At 43.9% G+C, this 13,892-nt stretch overlaps 1 long non-coding RNA gene across 1 annotated transcript in view; it reads left to right on the top strand.

The window, feature by feature from the left end:
• Nucleotides 1–13,892, top strand: part of LOC135320878 (uncharacterized) — a 65,197-nt gene that overhangs the window by 27,258 nt on the left and 24,047 nt on the right. The window contains exon 5 of the long non-coding RNA XR_010380218.1: nt 6,033–6,156. This is a non-coding gene — a long non-coding RNA (uncharacterized LOC135320878). The remainder of the gene's footprint in view (nt 1–6,032; nt 6,157–13,892) is intronic.

The raw sequence follows: 13,892 nt of genomic DNA, 5'->3' as shown, positions 1-13,892 counted from the left end.
TCAGGGGTATATCATAGACGTCCTCCCACTCCAGACTCACCCGGTCCTTTCAGATAGATTGGAGGGGTCTCCTGATGTGCGGGTGTCGTCTCTTGTCCACGGACACATTTGGTGGGAGAGTGCTGTGGACAAGGCCCTGGACCACGGCGAAACGCCGGCTCCCTCAGCGCCCACAGCTCGCCTTGAATTACCGTAACATTGTCTTCATTGTGGACAGTTAAGTTTTCTCCACTTTCCACTGTCAGAAAGAATGTTTGACTTGCATCCTTCTTGTACAGACATTCCTGTGATCTTGTATGGATATTCCTTTAGTTAAGGCTTCTGGAAATTTAGTCCCTGGATGTGACACTTACATTCATCACAGACTCCTTTCAAGTGACTCTAGAAATTCCTTCTCCATTGGGGAATGAAAAAATGCGCAATTACTTATGTAACCAATTCTCTATCGCTGGATATGATTTCACTTCAGTTTTTCTTCCCACCTTTGTAAACAGTGCTGTGTAAATGCCCTGATGGATACATCTGTTTGGACTGATTGTTTTTTTTCTAAAGGAAACGATTCCTAGAAGTGGAGTTGAGTCAGTGTGTATGTACGTTTTTCAGAGTTTACATATCCATTGATATGTCATCCTCTGAAAAAGTCGCTTATGATTTGTTCTCACACAGATGGACACTAACTAGAATATCTTAAAAATATTCGCCAATATGATAAGCAAAAGTGCTTTTTCATTGTTTTTGTTTGCATTTGATGACCAGTGAAGTTTTGAGCTTTTTTCACTCATTAGCCTTTTGAATTTTTTAAAATGAATGATTCATTTTGTCCTTTGCAAACATTTAAGTGAGGGAGCTTCTTGTTGCTTTGTGACAGCTCTTTGTATGTTATGAAAATTTACTTCGTGACTTCATCAACATGTATCACAGAGCTTTTTCTTGTCATTTCTTTCCTTTCATTTTGTTCAGAAAGTTTTTTATTCTTGTTGTGGCTCAAACTACTCTTAAGATAGTAAATGTCTTCCTTATGGGTTTTATCTTTGACATTCTTAGAAATACTTCCTTATAATGGAATAAATCTCTTCTGTAGGTTTTTTTAATCTCTAAGGTGGTGATTGTAATAGTACTTGTTATAGTGAGGAGAAGTTGAGTTAATAAGAGCAAAGGGTTGTATTTGCTGTTATTAGTACTTTTTAATATTTACATCACTATGTGCAATTTATCTTGTGGTCATTATGACAGGAATAGAATTTATTCTTTCTAGGTGATTCTGATTGTCCCAGGACAATTATTGAATTCATACTTTTCTCTTTGATTTGAAATCCCACCTGTACAAAATATTTACATACACTAGAGTCTCTTTTTGAACTCATGGTTCCTTTCTGTCAATCTCCATTCCTTATTCCAGCACCATATCTTACATATTGTAAAAATTTATTTAATCACTGGCAGTCTGATTTTTTTTGATTCTTTTCTTCCATCCCAAATTTTCTTGTCTAGTATTATGACTTTATTATTCCTGAAGAGTTCCAAAATATTTTGTTCAAGTTAAAAAACATCAGATTGGAATTTTCATGGGAGTTTTTAGTAAGTTTTGAATTATTCTTAGGAGAACTTACATCTTTACAAAACTGCTTTCCTCCATGCAATATGTTTATGTCTCTACATTCATACCTCTTACTTTAACACTCAGTATAGTCCTGAAGTTTCTCCATTTAGAACATGGGCATTATTTTTGAATTTATTCCAGTTTATTGTTTATGTTTTTGTTAATTTTGTGAGAATTTTTTGCTATTATATATTTAAATGCTTAAAACTGACATTTAGAAAGGAAGATTCGGTTTGTCAATACTCAATTTGTAACTTGTCATTTAAAATTGTAAGTATTAAGCACTTGTTCCAGAATCCTTTCTTTTCTGTTTTTAAAAATTTGTTTCCAAGATTCTCAAAATGGTCATAGCTAAGTAGTAGTATAGGTGGGGAGACAGATGGAGAGAGGTAGTGTGGCTCATGTACAGACTGTGAGCAGTTTCATGGCTGCCTTTAGGCTGGAGAAGCCGCAGAAGAGCCCAGGTTAGACCGGGGGTGGCTTTGTATGCACTTGAAAGCCAGCTTTCCTGTCTGTATGGTGAAGCCTGGTGGGCGTGGCAGGTAGATGATCAAGGTCCGATGGAGGTCATTGGCTGCACAGAACGCTGTGTCTGTGAGAACTGGCTAACATTACCATGGGAAATGCTTGGCGCCAGGAACACTGCAGGGGAGCTGGGGAGCCTGTGTGTTAAGGATTTTCCAGTCCTGGGAGTGGGAAGAGCAGACTCTGCATTCAGATCTGAGTTTGAATTCATCCTCTTTAGTTTACTGGTCCTCTGACTTTTGTCAAGTTATACATCCTCTTTGAACTCCTGTTTTCTTGTCTCTCAAAACAGGAGAATTACGGCCTGCTGCTAGAGTGTTTGATCAGTGTAAATGATTTGTGTCTATAAGATGCCACGTACAGCCACAATCTCAGTGAGAAATGGGTTGTCGCCTCTTCTTCTGCAACTCAGTGCTCGATAAGACATCGGGGGAAAGCCAGTCCCTAATTTGTTGTGATGCAATGAGGAACAAAATTAACGTTTGCCTTTCCCTAGCAGTATTCTTAATTCTTTGTTTCATTTACCTCTTTCCTCCTTTACTCTCCCCTTTCACCTCCTCCACCAAAAGAGACTGAGACTGTCTGAGAACACTAGATTCAAATTACTTTAAATGTTGGCTCATCCCCATGAAATTACAGTGACATTAAAAAAAATCTGTACACATCCCAGACGATTATATTTGATTTATACACACACACACACACACACACACACACAATCAGGATGCCTCCCGTTTGCTGAAGGAGAAGGACCACTTTTTCTGAGTTTTCATTCACTGAGCGTGAGAGGAAAGTCTCTTAAGCAGAAATTCACCTGGCTTCGTGCATGGTTTTTTAAATTGGATTTCTGCTTTGTGTCCATAGAAATATTCTCCTATTAGAAGAGGGGAAGTGGAGACATAGATATTCTGCTGAGATATTGGTGCCATCATATTTGAGTTGGAAAGGATTTATGACAGCATAGAGTTGTAACTTTTTATGGGTGAGAATCCATGATAGTGTAACTTGGACAAGAACCCGGGTCTTCTGTCTTCGTGTCCACGTGGATGAAGAGGCAACTGGGTGGGGGATGGCAGGGATCCTTCTTGCTTGAGTTCCAGGGTCTTGCTAGTTTTCATTGTTCAGCTGCCTTTAGTTTATGTCCATGTGGCCTCTCATGGGAAGGTCACTATGTCCTGATAGATTGAGTTTCTAATCAGCAAAAAGCTCTGGACCCACTAATGGTTCCCAGAGATTTTCTGCTGACCTGCTGACACTTTATATACATGAGACTTAAGAAATTGCTGGATATAAAATCCTTAATGTTATCGTTTGCCCTCGAGTTCCATAGGAATGGAGTGCTGTCTCAGGCTGTCTAAGGCTAGATCTGAACAAATATAGGGTGATAGGCTGCCCAGCTGGACCCTCCCCAATCTAATGGGATTTCCACCTTAGTTTTTAGAATCAGGCAGATTAGTTCAAATCTTGCCTTTACCATTTATTAGCTTTGTGACCTTGAGGAAGTAACTTTACTTTGTGAGGGACCAATTTTCTTTGTCTGTAAATAAGTTCAGTATTTATTTTAGGGTTTTTGTTTTAGAATTGAATGAATCAATTCCTTCATTTATTCCTAAAATACAGATCACATGGTTCTATGCTGGTGCCTTATTAGTTGATTACTAAGGGACTCAGCAGTGAGAATGTGGGTGAGGACCCCTGGATAATAGAGCTTATATTCCAGGATATGCTTGTAAAAGACTGGATTGCAGTGGATTTTTAGTAAATGTCCACTCCATTCTTAATCCCCATTGATTGTGTATATATCTTTATACTAATATATGAACAATTTTTTATTGCAATTTAAGTCTCTGTAGTATTTAAAGTATGTAGCTATAACAAAAATACGTGAAATAAAATTATCTGACTTTTATTTTCTTTTCAATAAGCAAAACAAAATAAAATAGAAAAGAAAAGAAAAAGTTTTGAAGGAGTAGAAATAATTTTATTTCCGTGGAATCAACTCCCTATGTTAGGTTTTTCGGTTGTGTTCTTAAACAGCATATAAAATTGACAGGTTTTGTGTTCAGTGTTGATAGCTGGGTGAGTAGTTTCTTTTTGTGGTTGTCTTTGATGAATTATTTGCACTAGATCATAAGTAATGTGCATGTTACATATTGGAAACGAGGAAACAGTGGAGACATACTACCTCCAATGCAGTCATTTTGTTACCGAGTCCAAACTCATTCTGCTCACCAAATGACAGGCCAATAAACCGGGAGATGAGGTGTTGGAGCAAGGAATAGTGACTTTATTTGCAAAGCTGGCAGATCCAGAAGATGGCAGACTGATGTCCTGGAGAATCATCTTCCACAAGTCAGAATTGAGTCTTCTTTTATACTAAAAAGGGGCGGGGTTTTGATTGGTTGTTGGAAACTTCTTGCTGTATGAATTGCTTGTCCTTTGAATCCGCTGTTCTTGCAGCTGTCCATGCGGATCAAATCATGTTGCCCCTGTGAAAACTCCAAAAAAAAAAACAAAGGTTATTCTCTATTTTGCAACTTGCCATCTCTACATAAGTGCAGATGAATTAGCATCCTTCAAGATCACGGCCAGGAGAATAGGCTGTCCTGGATATTTCAGTCTAAAGGCAACTTTCTTTTACAAATGGTGCAGAGCTAGGAAGTCTGAGCCTAGAAAACAGGGCACAGGTTTAAAGCCAAAGGAACAGACCTAACATGGGGTCAAAATTGTTCTTTTCTATTACAATTCCCTTTTCTGCTTCATAGATAATTTTAGTAAGAAACATGAGCAATTTTGTATTTTTGCTTCTTAATAACCGATAAGTGGGCCAACTATATTTTTGTGAGCAGAGATGCTGTGCGGGCATAGGGGTCACAGCACACTCTTGTTGGGGGTGGCCGACCCTGAAACATGTCTGATGCCACGTGAGTGTTGGTGAGGGTCCCCCTAGCCAGCGGCACTCTTCAGGAAGTAGCATATGTGCTTTGACTTCTTGAGACCTCATTTTCGGCTGCAGGAAATTTTTTCAGATACTGCGATTGAAAAATCACTCCAGCTGGGGATAATTAGGGAAAAAAGGAAAAGGAAAAGGGTTTGGAGTAGAGTAGAAGAGAAGGACATAAGATCACGGAGCCTGAGTGCTTGGCAGCGGGGCCTCGGGAGAGAGGGGAGCAGAGGTGGGGAGGGGCCTGACCTTGGAACCAGCTCCTGCACCTGTCCCCGTGCCCAACCACATAGCTTCCAATGGGCCTGGGCCACCTCTCTGGGCTGGATGTCACCCTGTGCAGAACCTTGAAAATCGAATGTAAGGGGTGGGCAGCACTCACCTAGGGGGTCACTGTGGATTTCAGTCAAGTCCACAGTGCCTTTTCTGGTCATGTGCCTTCACTTGTCCTTTATCTCAGGATCTGAGGAGGAGGAGAAAGGAACTCAGGTAGAGATCCAGGAAGATATCCGACTGTGTTAAGAGAGGACAGACACAGTTAAAAGGGGACCGAGGACACTTGCAGCAAAGTAAAATGACTTCACAACTATTGCTTCAGAGCTGCAGGTGTGAGAGAGCCTAAGCCTGTTTCAGAGTGCAGGGGACAAGCGGAAAGGAATGGCAAAATTTCCACTGAAATTTGAAATTTTGTTAAATAGCCTGCTACTGTTGCTTGTATCACTTGAATGAATGCAGGCATATTTCTGTGGGCATTTATATGTTCACTCAACCCCACCAGCCACTCTTGCCCCCATCGGGGATGGGCTTTCTCAAGCACAGTGCACCTCCTGCTTCGGTGGGCCACGCTTCGGGTCCTCGCCTGGGGCCGGGCTGCTGCAGGGCACTGAGTCCCTGAGGCACGGCCTGTGATACACGACAGGAACATCTCTGCTATCGACTGAGGGCCTCCTTTTCCCCCTGCAGTGTAAGAATTCCGGTGACTGAGTTAGAAGCATGCTTCCAAGCTGTGCGTGTCCTCGGCATCCAGAAGCGGAGCCTGGAAGCTTCCGAATTTCTCCAGAATGCAGTCTACATTCACCTTCGGCAAGTGAGTGTATGTCCTTACACAAGTGGAGGAATTACTGCAGTTTTCCTGGAACTTACTCACCACTAGTCCATCTGATTTTTCTGTGCTAGGATTCAGTACGGCCTGCTAAAAAATCTGGAGTCAGATCTTGAAACCCTGATGAAGAGGATTATTTATTTTATTTCACTATATGATAATCTTTTACTTTCAAAATTCAGAATTTTTGGTTCTTTCAGGCATTTTTGGGGGGGTTGGCAAAACAAATTTGCTCTTACCGTCTTTGCGACCTGTTGCTTTGTGCCTCTCACCTGTCTTCTGTCACTTGTGAGGCAGTTCCATTTGTGACCCTGTCCGGGTTGTTCATGTTATACAACATAAAGTCTGTAAAAGTACAGTCCCTTTTACTCCGAAGACATTCCACAAATAACTCCTTAAATCTGGGTGTGGTTTTAAGAAGACAGAATCATTAGTACATGTAATTGCAGGTTGCTAGTGCAAAATCCCCAAATCAATAGTCTAGCTCAACATCTAAAATCTTTCTAATCTACCTTGGATTTGTATGGATAAGTGAAGCAATTTGCTAAGAATTGAACACCAAGGTTAGAATACAGGCTGGTGTAGCTCAGCAGGTCCTCCTGAGCCAGCGCTGTGCCAGAGGGCGGGGCCGAGGGAGAGGGCGGGGCTTAGGGAAAGAGGAGGGCCAAGGAGGAGGGGGGTCCTGCCCTCCCTGAGCTGACAGTTTCATGGCAAACACCTTCACCATGTGAAGAACTTGGAGTTTCTTCTAAGAACACTAGGTTTGAAAAGAGTCATAAAAGAACGGGAGTGACAAAATCTAATTTGTCTCAAGTAGGGGAGAACAGCTGGAAGGCCACTTGGGAGACTCGTGAGTCCAGGTGGGCAGTGTTGGTGGCTTCTACCTGAGCGGTGGGACAGTCAGTGGGACAGTCACCGGGAAAAAACGAACAGATTTTAGGCATGTTTAGATGGTAAAAAGGAAAGGATGAATGATGTCTGTGAAGGTAGGATGGAGTAAGGCCCAGGTTTCTGGGTGGATTAATGAGGTAAATGATGGTCCTGCTGTGCTCTGAGCAGGGAAAGCTGCAGAGGGAGCTTTGGGGGAACCCTGATGAGTTCAGCTGTGGATAAAGTGAAAGGCTGTTAAATGTGTGGTCTGGGAGCTCAGGTGAGAGCCAGTAGCGAGTAGGGGGAGGGGAGAGAGACGTTCAAGTCATTTTGTCTTGTGAGCATACAAATACTTATGAGTAATGATACACTTACGCCTCTATATTCTGGATTTAACACCCATTAACATTTTGTTATATTGACTGCAGAGGTTCCTAATATTTTTTAATAGAAATAAAATAAATAGAAACAAAATAGTGGAGTTAATAAACATCTTAGAGTTGATGTGTGTCCTTCTATGTATTTTGATACCTCATCTGTTTATAACCATAATCTATAAAAAGTTAACTAGTTTAGCATAAGTGTTAAACAGAGGGACGTGACACACAGTTTTGGGGCTTGAAGCTGATCTTCTCGGGCAAATTATGTAGCCTCTCTGTACCTTTGTTCCATCTTCTGTTACTGCCCCCGGGCCCCTCATCACAGATGATTTCCTAGACTAGATGATGGGAGGGAGGCTGCTGAAGGGAGTAAGAAGTGGCAACTGCTAGGGACACTTAAGAGAGAGACAAAAAGAGATTAAAGTCAATAAACTCAGTACAAACAAATACTCTCAAAAGAGAAAGAATCCTGCAGTGTTTTGAGCCACTTAGCATAAGGGAAACAAAATCACGTGGACCCAAAGCTCTTGAGCATGTGAGTATTGTGGGTGGGAATGTGTCATCAGAAAAGGGTTGAGAAAAGGTCTTTTGGTTTCCATTGACGTTTCCATTAAGGATGGGGAGCAGAAGTGAAAACCCTCAGCTTCAGTGGAAGCTGCTGTTTTGTGTGAAACTGACCAAACTTTGGAGACCAGTCATCAGCGGTGCTGGCAAATGAAGAGGTTTCGGGATTGGGTGGGGCACTTGCTGTGACTTCCAGGTGACCTACTGGCTGGGGGCTGTGAGGCGGGCAGTAGGTTTGCAGGGAGACCCGGGCATAATCCCTCGCTCTGAGGCTGCTGGTCTGACTAGCAGACCTGGGCACAGGCAGTCCTAATTGGGCAGCTCGGGATGTGGCCTGGGACACCTGCCGTGCTGAGGGGGAGAAGAGCGCTTCCCTGAGGGGGTGTCCCTGCGGAGAGTGGAAACATCCTCTTGCAGGGGAGGAAGAGCCTCTGAGCAGGGTGCTGGTTGCACAGGCAAGACCACCCTGAGCACTGAGGGTTTGGGGAGCCGGAAGTCACACAGTGGCCAGAGCAGCCTTGTTCCTGAGAAACTAGAGGGAGAAGAGGCTGAAAAGTCAGGCTAGGGTCAGACACTGTGGTGGGTTATGAGTGACAGTAAAGGACTGGTCAGGCAGGCACGAGAGAACCCTGTGGGTGTCCCAGCTGGAGCGTCACGCCAGAGGGTGGAGCTGAGTTATAGACTTTGCCACTTATTAGCTGTGTGACTTTGAGCAAGATTACCCCACCTCTCTATATATACCTTCATCTGTAAAATGACACAGTGACAAGCTCGTGTCATCAGAAGGCTTAGTTTAGCTCTTATCCTCTGTGTCCAGTCCTGTCAGTGCTGCCCTGCAAGTTTCTGCAGTGGCTGCTCTTACCCTGAGATGGGAGGGCATAGAGGGACTTTGTAGCGCCCGAGGGCAGGAAGGGGTTGCTTTAAAAACAGACATGTAGCCGCCTGCAGCTGCAGGCCTGCAGGCAGTTTGGTTGATGGTCCTGGAGAGGACTTTGGACGCCTTAGCATCGTCATAAGACTTGTTTTCCCTTGGGGGCCAGAATTGCCTATGCAGATTAATGTGGAAAATTTGGGCTTCTGGCAAAGCTGTTTTCAGAGATGGTAATATATATAACATATCGTAGAAAATATAATGCTTTTATTTAATCTGTGGGACTTTGCAGCTGTTGGGAACACCTCTGTTGGCCTGGTCTCCACGGAGGACACTAGGGGTCGGCAGAGCGTGCGGGAGGGCAGGTAGCCTGCAGTGCTGCTGCGGGGTGTCCTCCCGAGTAGAGCACTCTGCTGAGTTGACTCTTCTCTGAGTTTGGTTGCCAGATGAGCAGACAGCAAATTAATGAGTTCTGGTGGGATTGTATAATGACAGAAAGAAAGAGGGACCCGTAGTTTTTCTGGACTAGAACACGCTTTTGGTTCCTGATCCAGTGTGTTCCATTACAGAATTGATGAGTTGTGTCTATTCTGGGACTTGTAGACTGAGAGAAATGTGTAGCCTGAAAGTTTAGAGTTACACTTTATTAGGCGGGAGGACTCGAGGCGGGATGACAGCCTTCAAATCTGTCTGAGGGACTGCTCCCAAGAAGTAGGGGAGGAACTAGGATTATATAGGAGCTTTACAACAAAGACCAGGGAGTTGGAACAATAAAAGATTGCTTGTTATCTAAAGAAATCCAGGCATCTCAAGTTAAAGAATTTAGTGCCTTTGTATGTATCATTTGACCTCACTGGATTCATTCTTTAGACAAGCACCTAGCTATCTAGGGCAATTATCCTGTCTTCTTATTCTCAGTCTGTTCAGAGGGCAGCATTGTGAGTGGCTGTAGAGGCTGGGCTTCAGGTCTGTCCGCACTGGGGGGTGGCGGCAGCCTTGATGACTTGGTTTCAGCATTCTTTGTTTACTGACATGGTTGTAGTATTTTAATTCACATTGTAGTATTTTCATTCACAGACTGATTGTGGATAATCTGGAAACTTGCAAAGGAAACGAGATGGAATTACTGCAGGTACCTTCTACTTTAATAAGCCGTGTGCAAACATAAACATGGAGGAAGCATACATTTGAATTTGGTGGTGTAGGGAAGGGTTTCTGCACATTACAGGAGAACGCAAGGCAGAATATCTCTTCTTTGTTGGCAGGGATGTGGGTCAACCTGTCATTTCTGTAGCGGTTTCTGAGAGCACTTTATGGTAATTAACAAACATTGACAAACGGTGGCACACTTTGCATTTAAGAGCTGACCTGTGCAAACGTGTATTGGACAGGTGGATTTCATAGGCAAGTGGTGAGGTGGATTGGAGAGAGGTGTAGCCCAGGCCTGGGCTCAGATTCAGGTTTAAATCGCCATTTCCTCACCAAAGGACCTTGGACTAGAGTGTAACCTCCATTAAACTGTTGGTGAATCTGTGAAATATGCATTATAATATTCGTTTCTTCCTGGGTTTGTTGTAAGTTTAAACAGTATTATAACACACATGAAACACTTAACAGGCACTTAGCAGTGTTCACTGTGTCCTACCGCCCCGCTTAGCGTGTGTTACAGCCGTAAAGGTAGCATGTGCCTGTTGAGGACGTACTGGTAGCCCCTTGAATAGGTTGTGAATTTGGTGATTTCCTTTAATCCTTGAAACTCTACGTGCCATGGGCAGTTATTTTCATGAACAGATGAGGAATCTTAGGGTAAAGAAGACGGTGTAATTTGCCCAAAGTCAGACCATAATTTTGGGTGCAGGGGCCTCTGTTCAGCATGGGCCCCTGGGCTTTCTGCCCTCTCCGTTCAGCACCAGAGCCAGACGTGGAGTCGCCTGTCTCCCAGCCCAGAATATCCGGCAGGCAGCAACACAAACCTGGACCTGTTCTGCTTAAGCAAAAACTCCGGAGGGGAGGCAGGTACTAAAGGGATAAATGTAAAAACAGACGACTGTAAACTGTTATCAGCTCAGAGAAGGAAAGGAACACGCCTCGCCGTGCAGAGCTGGGAGCTTTCCCTTCCGGGCTGCTCTGGGGGCGTTCATTTCAGCTAAACAAACTCCGCTCCTGCACCAAGGCATGAAGGCAGGGTGCATGTAACCAGGCTGACTGTGCCTCGTTGATCATATTCATTCTTAATCCAGTGTCAGCTGTCACGGGCACTTACCTAGTAAACAGATGTTGGCCATAATCATCACGCACTTTGCTTGGTAGTTTTATTGGCCCCACTTTTGAGATGAGGTAATTGAAGCTGGGGAGTTTGCTGCATGCCCGTGATTACCTTGGAAATACCCCCACTGGTCTTTCAACCTAGACTGGTGTGGCTGTTACATCCCAGCCCTGTGAATGGCATCGTGTAGCTTCTACCAAGTGGCCCAAATGACTGACATTGATTTTCTTAATCCGTAGGAAATGGTATGTAACAATAAGAGAAAAGGTGGTAAGAAATTCTTTGGAAAACTAGAACAAAATCCAATACTTCCCCAGCTGGGGTAGCGTACCCAGTGTCACTCATCCCACTCACAGCCTGGCACCTCCTCCCTCCCGACTCCGTGTTCAGAAGCCACTCTGAGCCTTCGAAGAACATTTTGCCTCGTGACACATTTGACTAAGACCTATGACCTCTCTGTCCCTGGTTAACTCTCTCTTCAAGGCCATTTAAATTTTATGCAGGCTCCTCCACTCCGATGTAAGAAAAGACTCTTTAAACTTCTTGATGAAGCTCCTAAATGAAGATCTTGTGAAGGAAACCTAGTCAAAACCTGGGAGGTTTGCACACAGTGACTGCATGCAACCTCAGCACTTTGTGAAGTTCAGAATCAGAGGGGTGGGAGACACAGGAAAGGCTTTTTAAGGTAGAAAGGGGAAAGTGAAAGGATGCAGGCTGTGTGAGACTGAAACATCTCGGTCCCAGCCAGCAAGGCACCTGCGTTCAGGATGGTGTATGGGGAGTACAGAGTTCTCACAAAAAAGAAGTGGTGGGATGGGAGGGAGGACAGATAGATTCTTTACTAGGGAAGGAAAAAGTGGGCTGAAAATTTCCTGGTTGAATAAGAGGACTGTGAATTGATGTGCTTGCATTTTGGAGAAAAGGGTTTTGTGGGGACAGGCCTAGGAGAACGCTCTCTGGCTGGGGAGTCAGCACAACAGAGAACCACAGAGAACCGGGCTGACCTCAGGGCCCCTGCTGGGGGAGGGGCTGCCCGCCATTTTGGTCCTGGGGGCTACTTCTGTCCCTTAGCTGGGGCCTCAGAACTCCCTTCACATCCCAGTCCTGTTGATACAAGAAAACATAAGTGGGGCATGGGAAGGGCTGTGTCCCAGGCTTTGGTTGAGCCCCTGGAATGTGCCCCACCAGACGTGGGTCCTTGGCTTCATGCAGGAAAGATTTCAAGAGCAAGCCACTATTGAGTAAAGGTAGATTTATTCACAGAGACACATTGGAAGGCAGGAGAAATGCCACGAGGTGTGGGGGTTGGGTGCTCATATTAAAAGTAGTTACACACTCCACAGACAAAGTGTGGGCCTTCTCCGAAGAGGGAGAGAGAGTGATGACCGCGAGGTGGCGCTGTGTTGCTGGTTTTCATGGGCTTGGTTGTTTTATATGCTAATAATTAGAAGGAGCAGCCTAAGGGCAAGGGGCTGGGATTCCCAGGGAGTTGGCCATTTCCCACACTGTGACCTTTTGTGGCTAGCCTTGGGATGGCCATGGTGCCTTGGGGCGTGTTATTCACCATGTTACTATTACAACGGGTGTATAATGAAGCTCAAGATCTGCTAGAAGTAAAATCTCTTCATCCTGAGCCTCAAGGCCTACTGGGGGTTGAATCCTTCACCATTTTGATGTTAATTGCTGTGGCCTGCATTGAATGGCTGTGCTCTGGCCCCTTCCATCCTGTCTCACTGTGTTGACACAGAGAGAGCAAAGGCCGGGCCCTGCCTGTGCTCCTGCATTTAACAGGGAGAGGGGTGGGGTGGGCTGAGGATGACTCTGAGTGGTGAGAAGGATGTTTCAGATTTTCCCACGTGGGACATGGGGACGTGCCAGCAGCCACCGCAGATTTATCTCACGGGCATTATCGCTTGTGTCACTCATCTTTTTCTATTTTTCTTTCTTTTTTTTTTTCAAGTATTTAATCTAAATTTAACATCAGGTTTTCTTAGGAAAGAAATATCTCTTTTTCTTTTCATTGGGGCTCTTTTGGGGGGGTAGGTAATTAGGTGTATTTATCTGTTAGAGGAGGCCCTGGCGGTTGAACCCGGGACCCCGTGCACGCTAAGAACACGCTCTACCACTCGCCCCATCATCTTTTACTTTTTGCTTTAGCTGCCAAGAATCTTACGGCTGAATTTCTAGTCGGCCTTTAACACTTACCCTGACTTCATGGCATTCGTTTTTATGAGTTTACTTCCCCCTGGTTTCATTTAAGTATTGAATCTCCATTTTCTTTTCACTCTAACTTTTGTCTTTTTGTTGTTATGGTTGTTAAGCTGTGTTAAAAATTGTTTAATTTCTCTTTTAGCAGGAGGCTGAAAGTAAATAAATATGTAAACAAACTTATCACACTTAAATGTTTTATACATTCTAAGCTGTTTATTAGTTACTTAAAAACCGAATTGAATACTGAAGTGATAACATTTTAAAATTATTTTTTAACATTTTATAAAAGTATAGCTGATTTACAATATGATATAAGTTTCAGGTGTACAATAGTTGCACAATTTTTATTGTTATGCTCCATTTATAGTTATTGTAAAACATTGGCTATATTCCCTGTGTCGTAAGATACATCCCTGTAGCGTGTTTATGTTACATGGAGCAGTTTGTATAAGAAAGTTGGGTAATACAAAGTCTGGGGCGTGGCTCTGTCTAACCCATGTTCCCGGTCACCCTTCCTGTCAGAGCCCAGGCCCTCACTCCTGTCTGCAGGGGAGCAATT

This window comes from Camelus dromedarius, unplaced genomic scaffold (genome assembly GCF_036321535.1).
Source record: "Camelus dromedarius isolate mCamDro1 unplaced genomic scaffold, mCamDro1.pat HAP1_SCAFFOLD_31, whole genome shotgun sequence".
NCBI classification, from domain to species: domain Eukaryota; kingdom Metazoa; phylum Chordata; class Mammalia; order Artiodactyla; family Camelidae; genus Camelus; species Camelus dromedarius.
Note: the sequence above shows the minus strand (reverse complement) of the source record. Positions and strands in the feature narration are given on the sequence as shown.